Raw genomic sequence first — 17,672 nt, 5'->3', positions numbered from 1 at the left:
AAATCCTTTATCTGAAAGTGCAGTCCTTCCCTTTCCTTCCCTTCCCTTCCCTTCCCTTCCCTTCCCTTCCCTTCCCTTCCCTTCCCTTCTTTTCCCTTCCCTTCCTTTCCCTTCCCTTCCCGTTAGCTTAATATAAACAAAATTGTAGGACAGAAAAGAAATCATATTAATATGATTTAAAAAGTAGTTGTAAGAAATATATATTAATTAGGGAGGAGGGGAAAGTATTAGTTGTGTTCATGTGCTAGGTTTCATGAATTCTAAAGGCAGTTTCACCCATGACACAAGCACAATGACTGCACTTTGCAGATAGCATCTGCTCCCTTATGTGTATTGTAAAAACACTGTTGTACTGAAGACACTCAAATATCAAGTAAAAAAAAAAAAAATAAAAAAATCTTCTTTTTGAGTTTACAGCATTCCTGCAGATATTTACACATCAGTGGTTTCAGTGTATACAAATCATAGAGAACAAGTTTTCCTCACCCCACCCACAGATCCCATCAAGTGTAACCTCCACTGAGGAAAACGAACATATTTTCAAGCTTAAGGACCCACCACATTCCTAATAACAGTCTTCATAACCATTAGCAAGTAATATAGAAATGTAAGTACAATTTATTTTTCCTTCCTGTTCTTTTGTATGTTTGTTTGTTTTATTTTGTGTTGTTTTTAATTCTTTGTAGATAGTATTCATTGGCCTCAGATTCATCAGCATATTTTACATTATTTGGAGGAGATACTTCTTCCAGTATCATAGAGCTGGATCCTTAAAGGGGTAAACATTGTGATGCTCAGTACTGAAAGTCACTGTCCTGTGTTAAATGCATGGCTGCATAAACCTGGAGAAATGGGTTTAAAGGGCTTCTGACTTTTTCCTGTTCTGATCTAATTCTCAGGTAGGGTTAGTGCAGCATATATGGAGCAGGCAGCCCATGGCAGCTGCCAGAGACAGATATTTGCCCACTGCTGAGTTGTAAAGATGTGTTCTCATGAATCTCCTGGATCTCAATATCAGGTGCAGGCATTCTTTGCAGTCCAAATTACATAAGAGAGGGCCCAGATCACTCCTGGGGAGAAGGATGGGCACAAAAATGTACAGCAAGTCCCACTTCACTCACAGGGAAGGGGCCTGAAGGGAAGAGCAGCAGGAGTACTGCAAGTCACCCACTGGAGCTCCTAGCTCAAATGTAAGGAAAGAGTCTGGGACACTCTTTAGCAGTTCCCTAGTAAACAGAGGACATTACACCACTTACTGCTCCTCTTTATAAGTAGAACATACCTTGAAAATGTCAGGAAAGACCAATGGAGAAAATGAAAGAAAAAGGTCTATTTTGAAAACTCTTCTAAGCGGTACAACATGAACATATTTTTATGTTGGAGTTAAAATTTAATATTTTACATGAAGTTCTTCTACAAGGTTGAGTTTGGGAAGGTGATAGTTTTCTTTTTGGTCCATGCAATACAATAAAAATGCCTTGAAGAAATGATAGCACAGCATGTGGTTAAATAGCCCAAAGGATACTGATATGTTGTTGCCACAAAGACCCCACATATCCGGGAATACATCATTTCTATGGCATTTCTGTGGCCTTCTATAGCCTTGGCAATGTGGGCAGAGGCTGATTGGAGTTGTCTTTGGTAGAGAATCACAAAAGCATTCTCCAAAACCAATGCTTAGAAAACATGTTTGATTTTTGAGTATGGTAAACAGTGATCTGGGTGGGACTGATCATGTAGGAAGGGAGCAGATGGCACTGGGGAATCCTGGCAGGGACAAGATCACATGCTAATGAGTCTTTTTAAAAACAAGGAGACTGGGAACAGGCAGATGGAGCAGTGTAAAGGCTGGGAGTAATATGGGCAAAGGGGCTTCATTTTAATTACTAATTTTTTAATTGAGAGTATTACAAACATGAATCAGGTGGGATTGGGCAGCTGTGAAAGGACATCTGGGACAGGATAAAGGATGGCAGAGATCTGGGAAGAAAAAGAGGCAATGCTTTGTGAGGGCGCTTGACAGTAGCGCGTCGTATCTACCCAGGCCTGGAAGCCAGCTGGGGACCTCTCCTCTGCCTTGAAGACGCTTCATTTATCCCCTGGGTAAGTATCCATCCTGGGCCAACTGTAGATAGTGCCACTCAGAAAGTGCTTCTCTTCTTCATGTGTCACAAAGAAGTCAGTGCCATCCTCCATGCAAATACTACTCCCCTGTGTTCTGTGCATCTCAGCTTCCCTGCAAGAGAAGCACAGGAGTAATGATGATGTTAGGATCATGTTCTCTTTGTGCTTTTTAACTTTTTGCATTATTCAAAGACTCTGTTGTGATACCTTGTCTAATACTCAGTGCATATCATTTATTATTGCTTATGCAGTACACTTTCCATGTTTATTTAGATTTTTTAAGTATTTTGAATCAAAGTTAGTGATCTGAACTGCCAGTCATACTGACAGATATTAAAATTGAAATGTATCTTCTACTTGAAAAAATTGCAGATTTGTTTTACTTGTGATTAAATAATAATCTTCTTAAAAGACAGAATCAGGAAAAATATGTTGGCCAGAAGAGACAACAAGGAGTGTTAATGTGATTTCTCGTGACTTACTAACTGAAATTCAGAAGGCTCTAAAAATCATCAAGCTTGTTAATATATAGCATATTCCTTTCATGTTATGTAGTGCTTTCTGTTTAAAGAGCAGAAAATAAGTATTATAAAAATGGTGAATAAAAATAGAGTATTATTTTTTTCTTAACTATATTATTTTTGCTGCTGATTACAGTAAATTTAAAATCAAAATAAGGTAGTTTTTAGAGCACCACTCTGACATGATTTCTATGAAGTGACATGTAGGCAGAAACTTTAGAGCTCAGCAAGCAGCAGAAATCATGTGACTGTCAGGTATGGCATGAAAGTTCATGCATGTTCTGATTTTGTAGTTATACAGATAGATATTCATATAGGGTAAAGGGGACAGTCATCAGTTACTGTTAGTGTTACCATCTGAAGGGAGTCTTATGAATCAGTTAAGGACACTTAAGCTCGAGTAATTCCTTTTTCACCCACATAGTAGTGATACACATTTTCAGCCAGGCAGAGTAAAATGATGTTTATCCATTGAAAGTCAATAGACACATACCAGTTTATTTCAGTTAGGGAGCGTGTCTGTTTCTGATGCTATCACTTTTGGCAGTAACATAGCTTCTCTTTATTTGAAAATATTTTCATTTATAACATAGTCAGCAAGGAATGGGAATTCACTTGTTGCAAGGTGACACAGACTGTAAACCCTCAACCATAACATCTTTATAAAATACTCAAACAGCTTCACTTAAGAGGGATAAAACATTGGCCCAACTAAGGAGACATAAGAAAAAAAATAAAGGAAAAAATAATAATGAAAAAATAATAATAAAAAAAATATAATAATAAAAAAAAAGATGTCAAGATTTGCTCAGAGCCTTCAGTACAAATCATGTGATCAAGTAAATACAGCAAGTTCTCCATTCTTCAGACTGGGTGCTAACATCTTTCTGTCCCATTACTTTCCAATTCATTAAGTCCTGAATTTTACAATAAGAACTGAGAAGCATAAAGAAAGACACTGCCCTGTTTTCTCTTTGCTTTGGAGTATATCTTGTGGAAAGAATAATGGAAGCTATGGTTTCTAATAATTCCTGTTCCATCTTTGCCCTCAAAGCACACCCCCTGAAAAACTAAACATAAACCAGCTCAGGGCTGTTTTATTCACATACATTCAGAGTACAGGTGGTCCTGGAAGAACAGACACAAGGAGCTCATACGCTGTCTCATCTCTTCTAGCTGTCTGTGGTATCCTGCCTTCATCCTTTGTTTTACACAAATAGGCCAGGCATGGCCCAGCAGGAGTCATGCCTAGTTAGGTCTTATTGCTTAACAGCAGTTTTCATAACAGGCCATAAAAATTAAAGTGGCAACCATAATAGCACTGCATGGGGTCAGAGTGCATCAGCTTTTTGGCCCCAGTGCTAGAGGATGGATCGCTGACAACAGTGGAAGTCAGGTTTTAGTACAACATTGGGAAGACCAGTTATGCATATTGTTTATGAATTCATCTGAAGTCAAGTCCCAGTTTTGCAAACAAAAATGCAAATGTTTGCAATATCCAACCTTGCCAACCACTGCCCCCTCCCCCCCACCAAAAAAACAAAACCAAAAACAAACAAACAAAAAACTAACAACTTCTTACCTAAGGTCACTGTTCATCAAACTTAAAACACATTTAAAAGAACGTTTTTAAAAAATCATAAGAAAAGAAACATATGACCTGCTTGCAGCTGTACTGATTAAATTAATTCCTTGTAGGTGTCTTTCTGAGCTGTTCCTTAAAGCTGTACAATAGATGTCATTACCTTAGTATTCCAGCTTTCCACTTGAAAGTTTTCTTCCAGCCTAAAAATCCCTTGTAAATCTGAAGTTCGATATCAGACTCCTCTGATAAAACCACCACACCAGACTAATTTAATTTTAATTTATTAGTTGTTTTCTGTTTTTCAGAACAGAAGTAGATTTATTTTTTTACAGTTCTGATAGTTCTTGTTTCTCTCACATGATTCTTGTATTAATCCATATATTTCTTGCAATGCAACACACAAAACTAGATAGTTTGTTGGTCAGGACCTCCCAAATTGATATCCCAGAAAAGCTACTAGATGAATACTCTATTCTATCACTAAGGTCATAAGTGAAACTCCTAACAGTAGCAGTAGAGCCAACACAGATCCCTGAAATCCTTCCATACTTCCTTCCATTCACCAACAATTTTCTCTCCCACAAAATTGCAGTTTGGTTATGATTGACCTAGTACTTGTGCACTCGTGATGTTTTGTGAAGACCATAACTGTCTAGCTTGCCTTAGGAATATTATATGAGATAGTGCCAACGTCTGCACTTAAAATCTGTCACAGCTATCACTTCTCACCAATGCACAAGCTCTGTTACCAGTTACAATTTTAAAAAAATCCATCCTATTTATTATTTGTAACTTTATTATGTTGTGGGTGTTCCTTCACCACTGTCTTCTATTTGTTCCATTGTTTCTCTTGGAAAAACAAACAAACAAAAAAACAACTTTTGATGTCTAGCCTTTAATTCATTAAAGGACTTTAGTATTATTTCTTATGATTATAAGTAATAAATTTTCAAATCCTGCAAGAAAGACACTTTATAGTGTCAGACTGGTCAACAATAAGTGATGCTCAAGAACTAATTTCTTCAAAACAATCTTGCTATTTTATTTTATATTATAGAATTGGCTTAATTGCTTTTTTGTTTGTTTATTTGTTTCCAGCCACAAAGCATGTTTACTTTTTGCAATTCTACAGTTGCCAGAATAGTCTTTCATTGGTTTGAAAAGCTTTTCTTTTCTTTTCTTTTCTTTTCTTTTTCCTTTTTTTTTTTTTTTTTTTAGAGTTGGATTTTATATGAATGCTTTTTTTGTTGTTGGTGGTGGTTTTTGTTTTGTTTTGTTTTTCACAGTACTTATTCCATGTCCCTATTTTAAGCCAAACTTACTTTGCTTACCAAAAAAGACCTCATCCATATGAATTCAGAGTTACCTCAGAGATGTTATAAGGATAAATAATATTGACTTTTATTCACAGGGAACAGCAAAGCACTCAGAGCAGCTTCAGAAAGTAAATATGTGCTTTGGAATACTTTTACATTTTTATTTTTTTTCATTAAACTGGTGACAATATGAGGACTATCCACATCCTATCCAGGTCACATGAGGTGAAGTGTTGGGTCAGTCAAGTTCCACATCCCAAGAGAAGAAATAAAGTGGAAACTCAATAAACCTCAATTTGACAAGACTGTGTTAATGTTACCTTAAGAAAACACCAGTGTCCCACACACTCCACATTTTGGGGCAAAAGGATTCCAGTCTCAGCAACCTTAAGCAAAAATGCACTAGGAATTTAAAACCTGCCAAGACAACCTGAAAATTTGCATTTGATGGATAAAAAGGAAAAATGTAAAACTGATTATATTTGGTTAATTTTTGCTGGAGAAAATTCCTTTTTACTTTGCCACTCTTTGGCATTTATCTGCTTTCTAGATGAGGAGGGATTTACACTGATTGCAGTGAGAGTCCTTGTCTGATTTAAGTCTCACAGGGGCTCTACAGCATCCCCCCACTGCCCTGTTTCCTTTTTCTCTCTTCCCCCATATTTCTTCTATAGTACAACATCACACACTGTGGCACTGCAGGCACCAAACTGCATAGTTCTCACCCTGTTACTATGGAGTCAGTACTGTGCTTGGGTGAAGACTACAGGATATCCTGAATCTTGACATTTTCTTGGTATTAAATTTGCAGTGAGCTATTTTAGATGGTGTTTATGCTAGTGCTGCTCTTCTCTGTCCTTCTCTCTTCAAATGGTTAGTATTAAGGCAGATGGAAGTTTATTCTCTGGCTGTCTGGTCTTTTTACAGAGTGCAAGGGAGAGTACTGCTGGAGTAGCCTTAGCATCTGCCCCAAGGGAATAGACTGTGCTAGCTGGCACTTTTCAGAAATGCCACAGGAGACTCAGCAGACAGCATTATGCCTCCTCCCCTACCAGGAACTGAGATCCTCTTTCATGAGAAGAGAACTAAGTATGTTCTTTTGCTTGCTGGCCCAGACACACATCAGAATTAAATAACAGGTTATGCTGCAGTCAACAGTCTGCTGACATAGCTATTTAATGTTAAGATATGTTTTTCTTGCTTTGCATTTTCCCCTTCTCAACAGAGTTCTCGTGAAAAAGCCCTCAGTCATGTCCTCAGTCATGTCCTCAGTCATGTCCTGGGATCTGTTTACCTTCTCAAGTAACAGATGCATGAAATTATATGGATTATATGGATTAATGCTTTCGTTTTTCATATCTGTAATGTTTGGTACATGCAGTACAATTCTGAAGACTGTGAAAGAGAACAAGAAAGATGGTAAGTGGTAGCACCATGCACTACTAGAGACAGAGGGACTAAAAAGGCAGCAGAAAGGAAAACTTTGAGTCAGCATCTATCTGGCACAAAATGCTGAAGTCTAGTCAACAGCCAATATCTTCCTTACTGTCTTCATTTTTCTTTGTAAAACTATTCCATCAGAGCCCACATGGTCTTTAATATCCACTGTCTGAAGCTGTTGAAGACAAACACAATTCATCCATATTCTCTGAAACAGCAAAATGTATGAGTAGAACTGAACTGAGAAACTTGACAGTCTTATTTAAATATCAGAAATAATATTATTGAAGTTATTTTACCTATTCCTAGATCAAGTTTAGCATTAGTAAAGTGAAAGTCATGAAACTGTTAACAGCAATAAAGCTTTTTAAAAGCTAAGAAGGTTTTGTTGGAATAAAAGTTTGTTTTCATCCTAACTGCTAATAGCTGGCTCATGTCTCTTCTGCCCTTAACACTTGCCTCTCTTAGAACTTTCCCCTGTGATAGGTACAATAACCTTAGCAATACACGTCTGAAAATGGTCCTTTGGAGAGTTTGTGTGGTGTGTCCTGATACACCACTATATGTAGTTGTTAATGTCAACTGGTAATCAAATGTATGCAAACACTCTCTCTCTAAGTGCAATTATAACACAACTCACTAATCCAGCGAACCTAAATTTCAGAGCAAGCAATTTAAAATGTCCTACACAATGCCTTACTTCCCAAAATCCACAGTTGAATGTGCACAGCCACAAGTGTATTCATGAATTTGGCTGATATTTGAGCTGCACTTAAGCTAGCTTCAAAAGGAACACTTGTGTTCATTAATGGGAATACTATTATAACTTACCAAATAACTTGTGTTAAGGAATAAATCCCTCCTAAGAGTGCTGAGCAATTATTCTGGGAGAGTGTTCAGTTTTGCACAGGCCAGGAAATAAAGCAGATCTTCACTGGCAGCAAACCATGGGTGATCAACTGTACCAGGTAAAAATGTATGCACGATTTTCTAAGTACTCCCTCCCCTCCCCCACCCCCCCCCCCCCCAAAAAAAAAAAAAAAAAATCATCTCAAATCTCCTTAAAACAAGTGAAGGAGAGTACAACTGCTTACTCAGCTCAAAAATAAAAGACCTGTCAACCAGCCCTCACAGCACAAATAATGTCGCTCACACCCAGCAGAGAATGATACCAGCGCATACTGGAGCTTCCACCTCTCCCTTCTTGCTCAAAATCAATTGTAACACACTTCTGACACACACCATGGCCTTTCTGGGGGTCACAAGATTGCGAAGTGCTAAATTCCTGTTACTCTAACTTGGCTTTGACACTGCCCGACTGTTGATATACAATACCTGCTCTGGTACACCAGAGAGTCATCATGGCACCATCCTTATCGTTGCTTGCTTGCTATAACCCCAAGGCAGGGCTTAGCTGGCCACAAGCATTTGTTTTCACAAAACATTGTACAGATATGTCTGCCTGTCTGTATTCTTCTCTCCTGCAGTTTTTTGAAGCAAAAAATTCCACATGTAATTTCAATTTATATGTGATTGAGAGTCTTGTTTTGTTTTGTTTCTTAGCTGATTGGTCAAATCGGTTGAATTTTCAGTTTCTTATTTTTTGAACTTTACCTTGCACGAGACTTAAGGAAGGGTAATAACTGAATGTTTACCTTTGCATGACAGGACTCCCAGCATGTACCAAGTGATCTGAATGAAGTCATTCTCAGATACACAGAGGAGAATCTCACTTCCAGTTACACCATACACAGGCACATGTAAAAATATGACAAGATTACTTGTAGTTTAATTTTAGTATAATGCATAAGTTTATTGCATTACTAATGTCCAGGTATATCTCACTGACAAGCAGCAGTATCACAGCTCAATAATATTACTGAGGAGATTGTAATTTCCAAAACAATATGAGTACTATATCTTTAAAGTTTCTTCAAGTCCTCTGTGTTTGCTGCCAGTACTCAAATACCCCTGAAATGTCTGTAGTGGGATGATTTGCTGTGCCTTGCCAGAGTAGGAAAAGAATTTGAAGAAGGCTTTTTGGCAGAGATTCAAGTTAAAAACATATTTCTTACATGCAGTATCTCAATTCCTCCCATGATTAACAAGCCACATTTAGCATATGCTTCTGATGCTTTGAGTATCTTCGTGAAGATGTGGTCATAACATTTTTTATACTCTTAGGAAATAATGAAGAAATTAAATCTAGTGTAAACTGCTGTATTAGATCTTTTAAATTTCAACAAGATTGAACCTGCTCCCTTGCAATTTTGGGAGTATGTCTTCTAAGTTTTATGGGGAATACTACTAATAATGTCATGTAAAACGTACAGCTTTGTATCCAGTCACAGTATATTTTGTAATAAGGGGAAGTACACATGATACAGCTGGATTTTTACTTTATTATTATTAATAATAATAATAATTAATGTGACTTCAGATTCAACTAAGTGTAAACATAAAGGAGAAAAATATATTTTAGAGCTCTGTATATACGTAGATCCCGAAGCTGTTTTCTTTTTCCCTCTGTAAACTCCCCTTGGTAGGTATTAAATAGAATCAAGCATGTGCAAACCTTAAATTTAGCTCATCTGCTATCACAACAGCTGAGCCACTCCATAGAGGGGCAGGTGCCATTGATGATATACACATTTCTGTGCTCAGAGCTATGCTCACAGAAAGCATATACTGTACATTCCAATTTCATGATGACACAGCTGTACCCCAGCATAAGCATTTCTGGGCTGTGGATGTCTCTCATCTGCCAGGATTCCTGGTGCCCACAAGCCCTGGCTGGAGCTGCCATTGTCACCAGCAGAAAGAGCAAGATGGGGTGCTGTATTCCCTTACAGTGTTTTTAAGTGCAAAGCCTCTCCGTTCCTGACAACCAGCCATAAAATTCATAAATGAATGGATAAAGTTCACAGAGATATCCAGAAACTTCCTCCATTGCCCTGGCATTAATTACAACCAACTCTTCTCAGGCAATTAGCCAAGCCTACTGCTGCCTGCTGCTTAGACTTGCCTTTCCTAAAACAGGAGACAAGAACATAAGGTATTTTACATAGAAAGAAGCACACACAAGAACAAGGATGATACAAGAATGGAGTCAGAGTGAGGGCAAGAGAAAAAGGCACATCCGTTCTGACGCAGGAGAACTGACTGCTGAGGGGATGTTGCTGAAGGCAGAAGAGCAGCACTTCTGAGCTGGTGGATGCCATCTGTGTGACATCACTGTCATGATGCTGCTCTGCAGAAATCTGGATGAAGCTAGCCCTAAGTCTACAAGCATTTCAAGGACCAAGTCATCTACACAAAGGGTACACCCTCTCATAATGAGTCATCTCACATACCCTTTCCTAGCTCTCAGTATCTCAATTTTGTCTTTTGACTTAATGCTGAGCACTTATCTTTGGGCAAAGTTACTTTTGCCTCATCATATTCCCAAGGAAGAGTATGTCATTATGCAGTTGGAAGTTAGGTCACCTTGTCACCTCCAGCATCAGTCCCCGTGCCAGAGCACACCTCTGGAGCAAGCCACCCCACAGAGAAGGCTCTCAGCTCTTCACTGCAGTAGCCATTTCTCCTTCCTGTCACCAGAGGAAGGGGAAATCACACTCTAAAAATGTTGCATCACATCTGCAAAGAGCAGAAAAATTTACAGAGCCCATGGGAAATGTAGCACAAGAAGACGAGGAGAAACCTTTCAGGCTAAGTATTACTCAACCCCTTGACTGGGCAAAGGAAGCAAAAGAGGGAATGCTGCATGTGAGGAGACCAGCCTCACCACAGAGCCGGTGCTCAGCATCAAGAGCTGTTGTGCCTGCTGAAGAAGGGTATCAAGGGAAAAGAAATTCCATTTCCAGTTTACAGCTGAGCCAATTGTTATGAAGGACTTGATGTTTTAATAACCTGACTCCAGGCTATTTAGCTAGTCTCACTGCTGCATTAAAAGGAGACTGATAGCACCTTAATGTTGGAGAAATACACTGCAGATCTTGGGTTGTAGAGAGGAGAAGGCTGAATTAGATAAAGTTGTGTCTACTTGGGTACCTCCAGAAGAGAGCATCCTCCCTATTTCATTCTCAGACACAGCTGGCCTGAGCAGGATGTGCAAAGCTGCACTGTTCTGTGAGCTGGAAAATTCTCCAAAGGGGTACAGCCAAGACAGAAAAGATTAACTAGTAAAGCTGAAGCTCTATAGTGTTTATTTATTTGTTTGTTTGTTTTACCATATATTTGGAGGAGGTGGAGAATTTCTATTATTGAATGACCTACACTGATTATTTAAATTGCCCAAAGTATCTTCTAACAGTCAGATTTGTTCCTCTTTGCTTTGGACTTACGTCCCAAGTTCAAGACTCTTTTTCTTTTATTATAGCTGCTGAAAATATCATGTTAACCTGACAAAAGGGAAAAGAGTTCAAGGCAGCATACCTGGGTTTAGTTTACATGTTTGACATCAAACACTGAAATGGAAGAGAATAACTCTGAACTTAGAAAATGACTGTCAAGAATGCAAATAATGTACTTAGAAGGCTCCAGTTTGCACATATGCCTGAGCCTGGTACTGGAAATTTAAACTTAAAAAAACAAACAAACAAACAAACAAACAAACAAATGGATTTACATTTGATTTTTAAATTGCTCCTCTAAAAATGTGTCTCATAAGTTAACATTTGGGGATGTGAGTTCAAATGACAGGTGGTTTATCTTCCCTGTAGATGAAATAAATAAATCATAACCAGAAATATGTATATATAAATATATAGAGAGAAATGTTTATAGCACATTGCCTTTAGGGGAAAAATAAAAAAATAAAAAATAAATCTGCTTTTTGAATGAAAAACTTTTATTATTTTTAGTAATCTATACAACAAAATCCTGACCATGCATTCATTAAATTCAGTGATACATCAGGATTGTGACTGCACTTGATTGCATCAATATTTTTGAGGGCAGAAAGTCACAGAAACTGGAAGTAAAGGTGTTCCATCATTTTACTTCATTTGTCATCCTACATTATGTTGTTTACAGAATTTTACTTCTCTGTGGGAGTTTGTTTCCTTAAAACACAGCTACAGCTTTGTTCTTAATACTTAGAAGAGATCTGTTGAACACCTGTGAAGGAATTTGTCAGGCAAAAACGGAAAACTCCCAGAACCCAAACCCTGTTGCTGTAGACATGGATCATGTTTCAGTTGTCTCTTCACATTACTGACCCAAGTAGCAGTGCAATTGTGCCCTGCACTGAAGTCCAAAACTGGCTTGCCTTAAAGGGCTTTTAAGGACATTTATTGGATTTTATTACAGGGAATTTTAAAATCCAATTCATTTTTTGCCAGTTCCTCCCTTTGTTCATTTTTTCTTTTCGTTCTACTCAAGCTGTTTTCCTATACCACTCTCAGCACCACAGTCCAAATAATAATAATAATAATAATAATCCCATTGCTCATAATTGGCTCTGCACAGCACTCTGAGGGTAGAGCTCCTTATTACAAGGGGTGAGGGAGGACAGCCCAGGCTAGGGGAAGGCTGTTCTACTATGGTGCCCCTGAGCACATGGCAGGGCTTACAGATGCAGCACAGACTCCCTGGGAAGGCTGCTGGGGCTCCTAGGGAGCCAACGCAAGTGAGAACAGGCTGCTCAGTAGAACTAGGGTATCAAGGAATGGGGTTTGCTGCCTCTCTACTTCTGTGGTGGAGCCACATGGCAGCAGGGTGCAAGGTCCCTTTGGGACAAGTGCTGGGAACAGTCTACCTATGCAACCAAGCACAGCTGCGGTTTTATTTAGATTCTGATGACAAGGATTTTTTCACTGATATGTATTACATCCTATTTCTTTTCTAAATGCATTTCCCAGAAGACTTTTACCAAATATTCCTCTTACTATTCCCATGTAATTTCACAAACATATTCATTCATTTTAAATTACCAAACTACAGGTAATCCACAGCATAATTATTTTTTAAAAAATATTCACACAAATGCATTTGCACATTTTTACATTAAAAATGTCCCAATTATTCCTTAATTACATCTGAAGAACTTCAAATCCATTATAATTAATCTTTTCTGGCCTTTGGACTAGCACTATGATACACATTACAATATTGGCCTGCACTCAGAAAGGTCCAAAACTGGTTTAAAAGAAGTTGTACATGTGTCGTATATGTCATGTGCTTTTAATTATAGAGGAGTTAAAAATGGAATGGAGAATATCTTGGATAATTGCTGATTTTCCATGCATATGTAGACTGCATAACTTGTACTGGAAGAACAAATAGAAAAATATTTGATTCTACAGGGCCTAGAGGCTTACTATTCCCCAGGAGCAAGAGATGTTTAAATGAGATCAATATGTCAGAATACTGTCTGCAACTTTAACTTTTAGTCTGAGACTGCAGAAGAAGAAAGTTGGTTTTGGTATGCTTTGGAAGATACAGTTTCAGAGGATCAGATTTGGACAAACAAGTTGTACTTGACACATTAAAGCAGCCACTAACCAGTAAGCACCTGGCTTTTCTGTAAATTTAGTTATTGATCCCTAGGTCTTAACAAACTAGAACACCTGTTGCAATAGCAGAATTGCAACATAAGTACTACTGTTGTATGTGCAACCAAAGCTTCTTTACTCCAGATCTAATTTTTATTAAATAATCTGATGCTTATGCAAGTTCTCAAGTTTAAAATATTGGAAAGCGATTTTTATCCATGCCTACCTCCAGCAAAATGCTTAAGCATATGCCTGGTAGGCTTGGCAGCTGCTACTGATTACAGGCCTTATATGATCTCTGATATCTTTGCTGGGCACTAGACAGAAACTTTAAATGCACATGCACATACACCTCTGTATTGTGGTGGTGTCACAGACATTGTATTTGTTTTCCTCCAAACAACAAGATCCAGAGAAGAATCCTAGGATGGACTGCCAATGGCTGGTCCCTTCAAGCTTTCCCTGCAGTCTGGCCGGGCTACTCTACCTAAGAATGACTCATGCAATATAGGTAGCATACTCCAGAAGTGATTTAAAACAACTCACTGGCATTTCAAGAGGGCTTTGGTGTTCAGAAGACACCCACCTGCCCAAATTATCTCCCATTATGGCAATGAAATGTAAAGGTTCTACTCAGCATAATTGTCCCTTTTTCCTAGATCTTGCACAAATGCAAGGTAAGTCTTGGAGTGCAGCAAGAGAAGGACAAACAAGACTAAGAGTACAGTGATAATATCACAGCTTCAGGGAATAAGAGTGGTGAAAACATGCTCATGAGGTTTTGTCACTATTCTTCCCTTCACTCTGTCCCAAAGCTGTCTCAGCTACACCCAGACTATTCCTGACTGTTGTTTGCCCAACTTGTCCTGTAAAGCCTCTGGTGATGAAGACACTGCACTGTCCCTAGGCAAGTCATTCCAGCTCTTTTCTGTCCTGGACAGGGAAGACAGACTGTTCCCTTGTTTTTCACAGCAGCCTTTTACGTATTTCAAGACCATCTACATGTATTAGCTTTGTTAAGAACCTTGATTCTGACTGAGTTAACAGTTGGTTTATTTTATCAGGCAGATATTGATTGCTGGCCCATGTCCTGTGTATTTTCAAACACTCTCCTATCTTTTGATTTGCCATGCTCCCTGAAGCCAGGAGTTCAGGACTCACACTTCAATCCTTACATACCCCTGTTCTCCCAAATGCACACGTTCAGGCAAGAGCAGCAGCATGTGTGAAGCCCATACTGCTCACTGGATATTGGTACAGAGGATCCATAGGTCTTCTCACAACCAGTGGAGGGTCTGGAGGAAATACAGCTGAATTTCAGAAACCCGTCTAAGTATAACAATTCCTTTTTTTCTTTTTTTTTTTCTTTCTTTTTTTTTTTCTTTTCCTAATAATGATAATTTTCCTATTTTCCTATACAATTCCACTGCAATAGGAACCTTGCGAAATAGTCACAGTCCTTCTCAAAGGCCTACAGAAAATTTTGAAGATCACTTGGGCTGACACCAGTGCCCACATGCAATCGCTAGGCTGTGGTGAAAGCACTGCCACTCGCAGACACTGCTGGCAGGATGCCAGCGCACCGAGCTGCTGGGACAAGAACAGGGAAAGCTGGACCAGTTGTGAGGCCCAGCTGCTGCTCTGCCCTCAAGCCCAGCCTTTCATGTGCAGCTGTGGGGTTTACCATTGAAAGGGAAAAAAAAAAAAAAAAAAAAAAAAAGGAAAATATATTAGCTTAAAACATCTTAGGAAACAGCATTTTCTTTGAACACATTCAGTAAAATGTAGAGTACACCGGAGTTTTGAAATGTTATTGTTCACACAAGCACTTTCAAGGCCCTGTGTATTTGAGCTATGACACAGTAAATTACTTAATCAAATGTCTTTTTCCCTGTAAAAAATGAATTGTGAGGAGAAAAAAAAAAAAAAAAAAAGGCTGAAATAAAGCTGAATAACAATCACACCAATGCACTGCCATTTTCTTACCTTCAAACACTTGGGTGAAGAACCCTACACAGCAGTCTCTGACCATGCTCTGTAAGCAGTTTAGTTATGCACCAGTTTTCAAAAGCTTACACTATAGGGCTTACATACATGCATACAAAGCATATCACTACAAGCCATTTTATAACTGAAACTCTCCTGACTTCACTGGAACAACCTTTCCCTGTTCATATTATTGTTTCTAATCACATGATAAATTTTCCACCAAAGGCTGACAGTCTTTGGACACATTGCTCTCCAAAACACAGCTCCTTTGCAAAATTAAGAGGAAATACACTAACAGCCTTTATGAGATTCATCTGCTCATCTACAGAGTATCAGGCCCTGGGTGGAGAATGTGCACCTGCCTTAGCTCATTCCTCAATGTTTCTCCCTTAACTGCCATTATGAACAAGCTTTTCCATGTCTGCTAACTCCTGCGTTCCTTCTTTCCCAGGGCTCATACCCCAACAACCCAACCAGGAAACTTCCTCCTCTTCCTCCAAGGCAGCACCAGCAGAGGGAGCATTTAGAGCATGTAGAACAAACCCTCCTTGCTCTGGTCCATTATAAGGACTCACTGCTGGAAGCTCCTTCCAAAAATTCATCAGCCAAACTAATCTTCACCACATGGCTAAGCTCAGGAGAATAAATTAGAAGAGACTTCATGAAATGCTTCCCTGACTTGAAGGGGACCTTTGCTAAATCTCTCCTACAGAGCTTGGTTATGTCTACAGTGGTAAGATTTTATTCCAATTTCTGTGTGGAAAATATATATATATTCCCCTTCTAATTATTGGGAACAGCAGCAACATTTTCAGTTGGAACTTATCCAAAAAGGAAGACAAATTCAGCAAGACGTCTGCCTTGGAAAAGTTACTTCTTTCTGTCAGGAATTGTGCAGACCCTAAAATTTTGATTTAAGGCTTGGCAAAACCATAGAGAACAAAATTTTATGAAAAGAAACATAACAACCTCTCATATAGATGACTACTAGATTGCAATGGCACTCACTGTCTCAAACAAAAGCCAGAACAGAAGCTTGTTATTCCATAGAACCCTGGCTTCAGCACTCAGATGCTTTTTTATATGTGCAAACGTGCAATTTATATATTATATATGCCAACGATATTTAGATGGATTAAAGATGTATTTGAAGCATAATTTATTCTGAATTCCAATATCTACCTGTTGGCCTGAGTGACCAACCAAATGGTGGTTATTAGCCACTGAAAACACCTTTCACAAACAGGTAATTATTCAGTGTGATCCTTTAAGAATTTACACTACAGAAAAAAATAACATGTCATTTCCTTGCTCTCAGTTTCTATATTCACCTCCTGAGCATCTCAATGGGACCGAAGCTGGCATATCTCCCTACTCACACTCACATTTTACTGATGCTTTTGCTCTCTGTCCATTTTCTACCCCTTGCATCTGACAAGCTTATGTTATTTTCAGACACTCTCCATTATGACAAAGTCAGTCAGTGCTCTGACCTTTATGCTGGGACCAAGAAGAAAAATGGTTGTGGAAAAATGGTGGCTTCCAGAGCTTTCAGTTCTCTTTATTTAGTAAGGGATCACTTACAGCTTTCCTTTAGACTCCTTCAAATGAACGGTCTATTTTAGAGAAACATATATCCATCATATGAATGAAAACCACTAGGACCTTTCAGGGTGATAACATCATAAAAGCTACTAAATAAGGTTATGTGAATATATGAATTATACATAAAGGTCTATATGATGAATATAGCAAAAAGACATTGTTCAGAAAACCTGAATTATTGTTTTGAAAAAAAAAAAAAAAAAAAAAAAAAAAAGCTCATGACAAGGACTGAAATATGGCATGTTGTTTTTTGTTCCTCTCTACAAATTATGTAAAAGCACACTTTCCTCATGGAAGTATCCTGTATTTATGCACTGAAAATAGAGAACACAGGAACAGAGAAACTCTTATTCCTGTGCACAAATGAGTATGAATAATGAGTAAAGATTTTTCTAAGCAGAAAATATAGCCCTTACATTTATACAGCTGCCTTGTCTAATACATAAAATTGTTTTTTAATGTAGCTGTTAGCTGAAGTCAGTGGTATTTTGATGCATTCAGGAAGTTAAATATATATTTTCCTAAATTTCTCTATGTTTATTCAACAGTACAGCTATCTTCTCAAGTTCTTTTAAAAACTATGGATCTTTTCTTT

This window comes from Oxyura jamaicensis, chromosome Z (genome assembly GCF_011077185.1).
Source record: "Oxyura jamaicensis isolate SHBP4307 breed ruddy duck chromosome Z, BPBGC_Ojam_1.0, whole genome shotgun sequence".
NCBI classification, from domain to species: Eukaryota; Metazoa; Chordata; class Aves; order Anseriformes; family Anatidae; genus Oxyura; species Oxyura jamaicensis.
Note: the sequence above shows the minus strand (reverse complement) of the source record.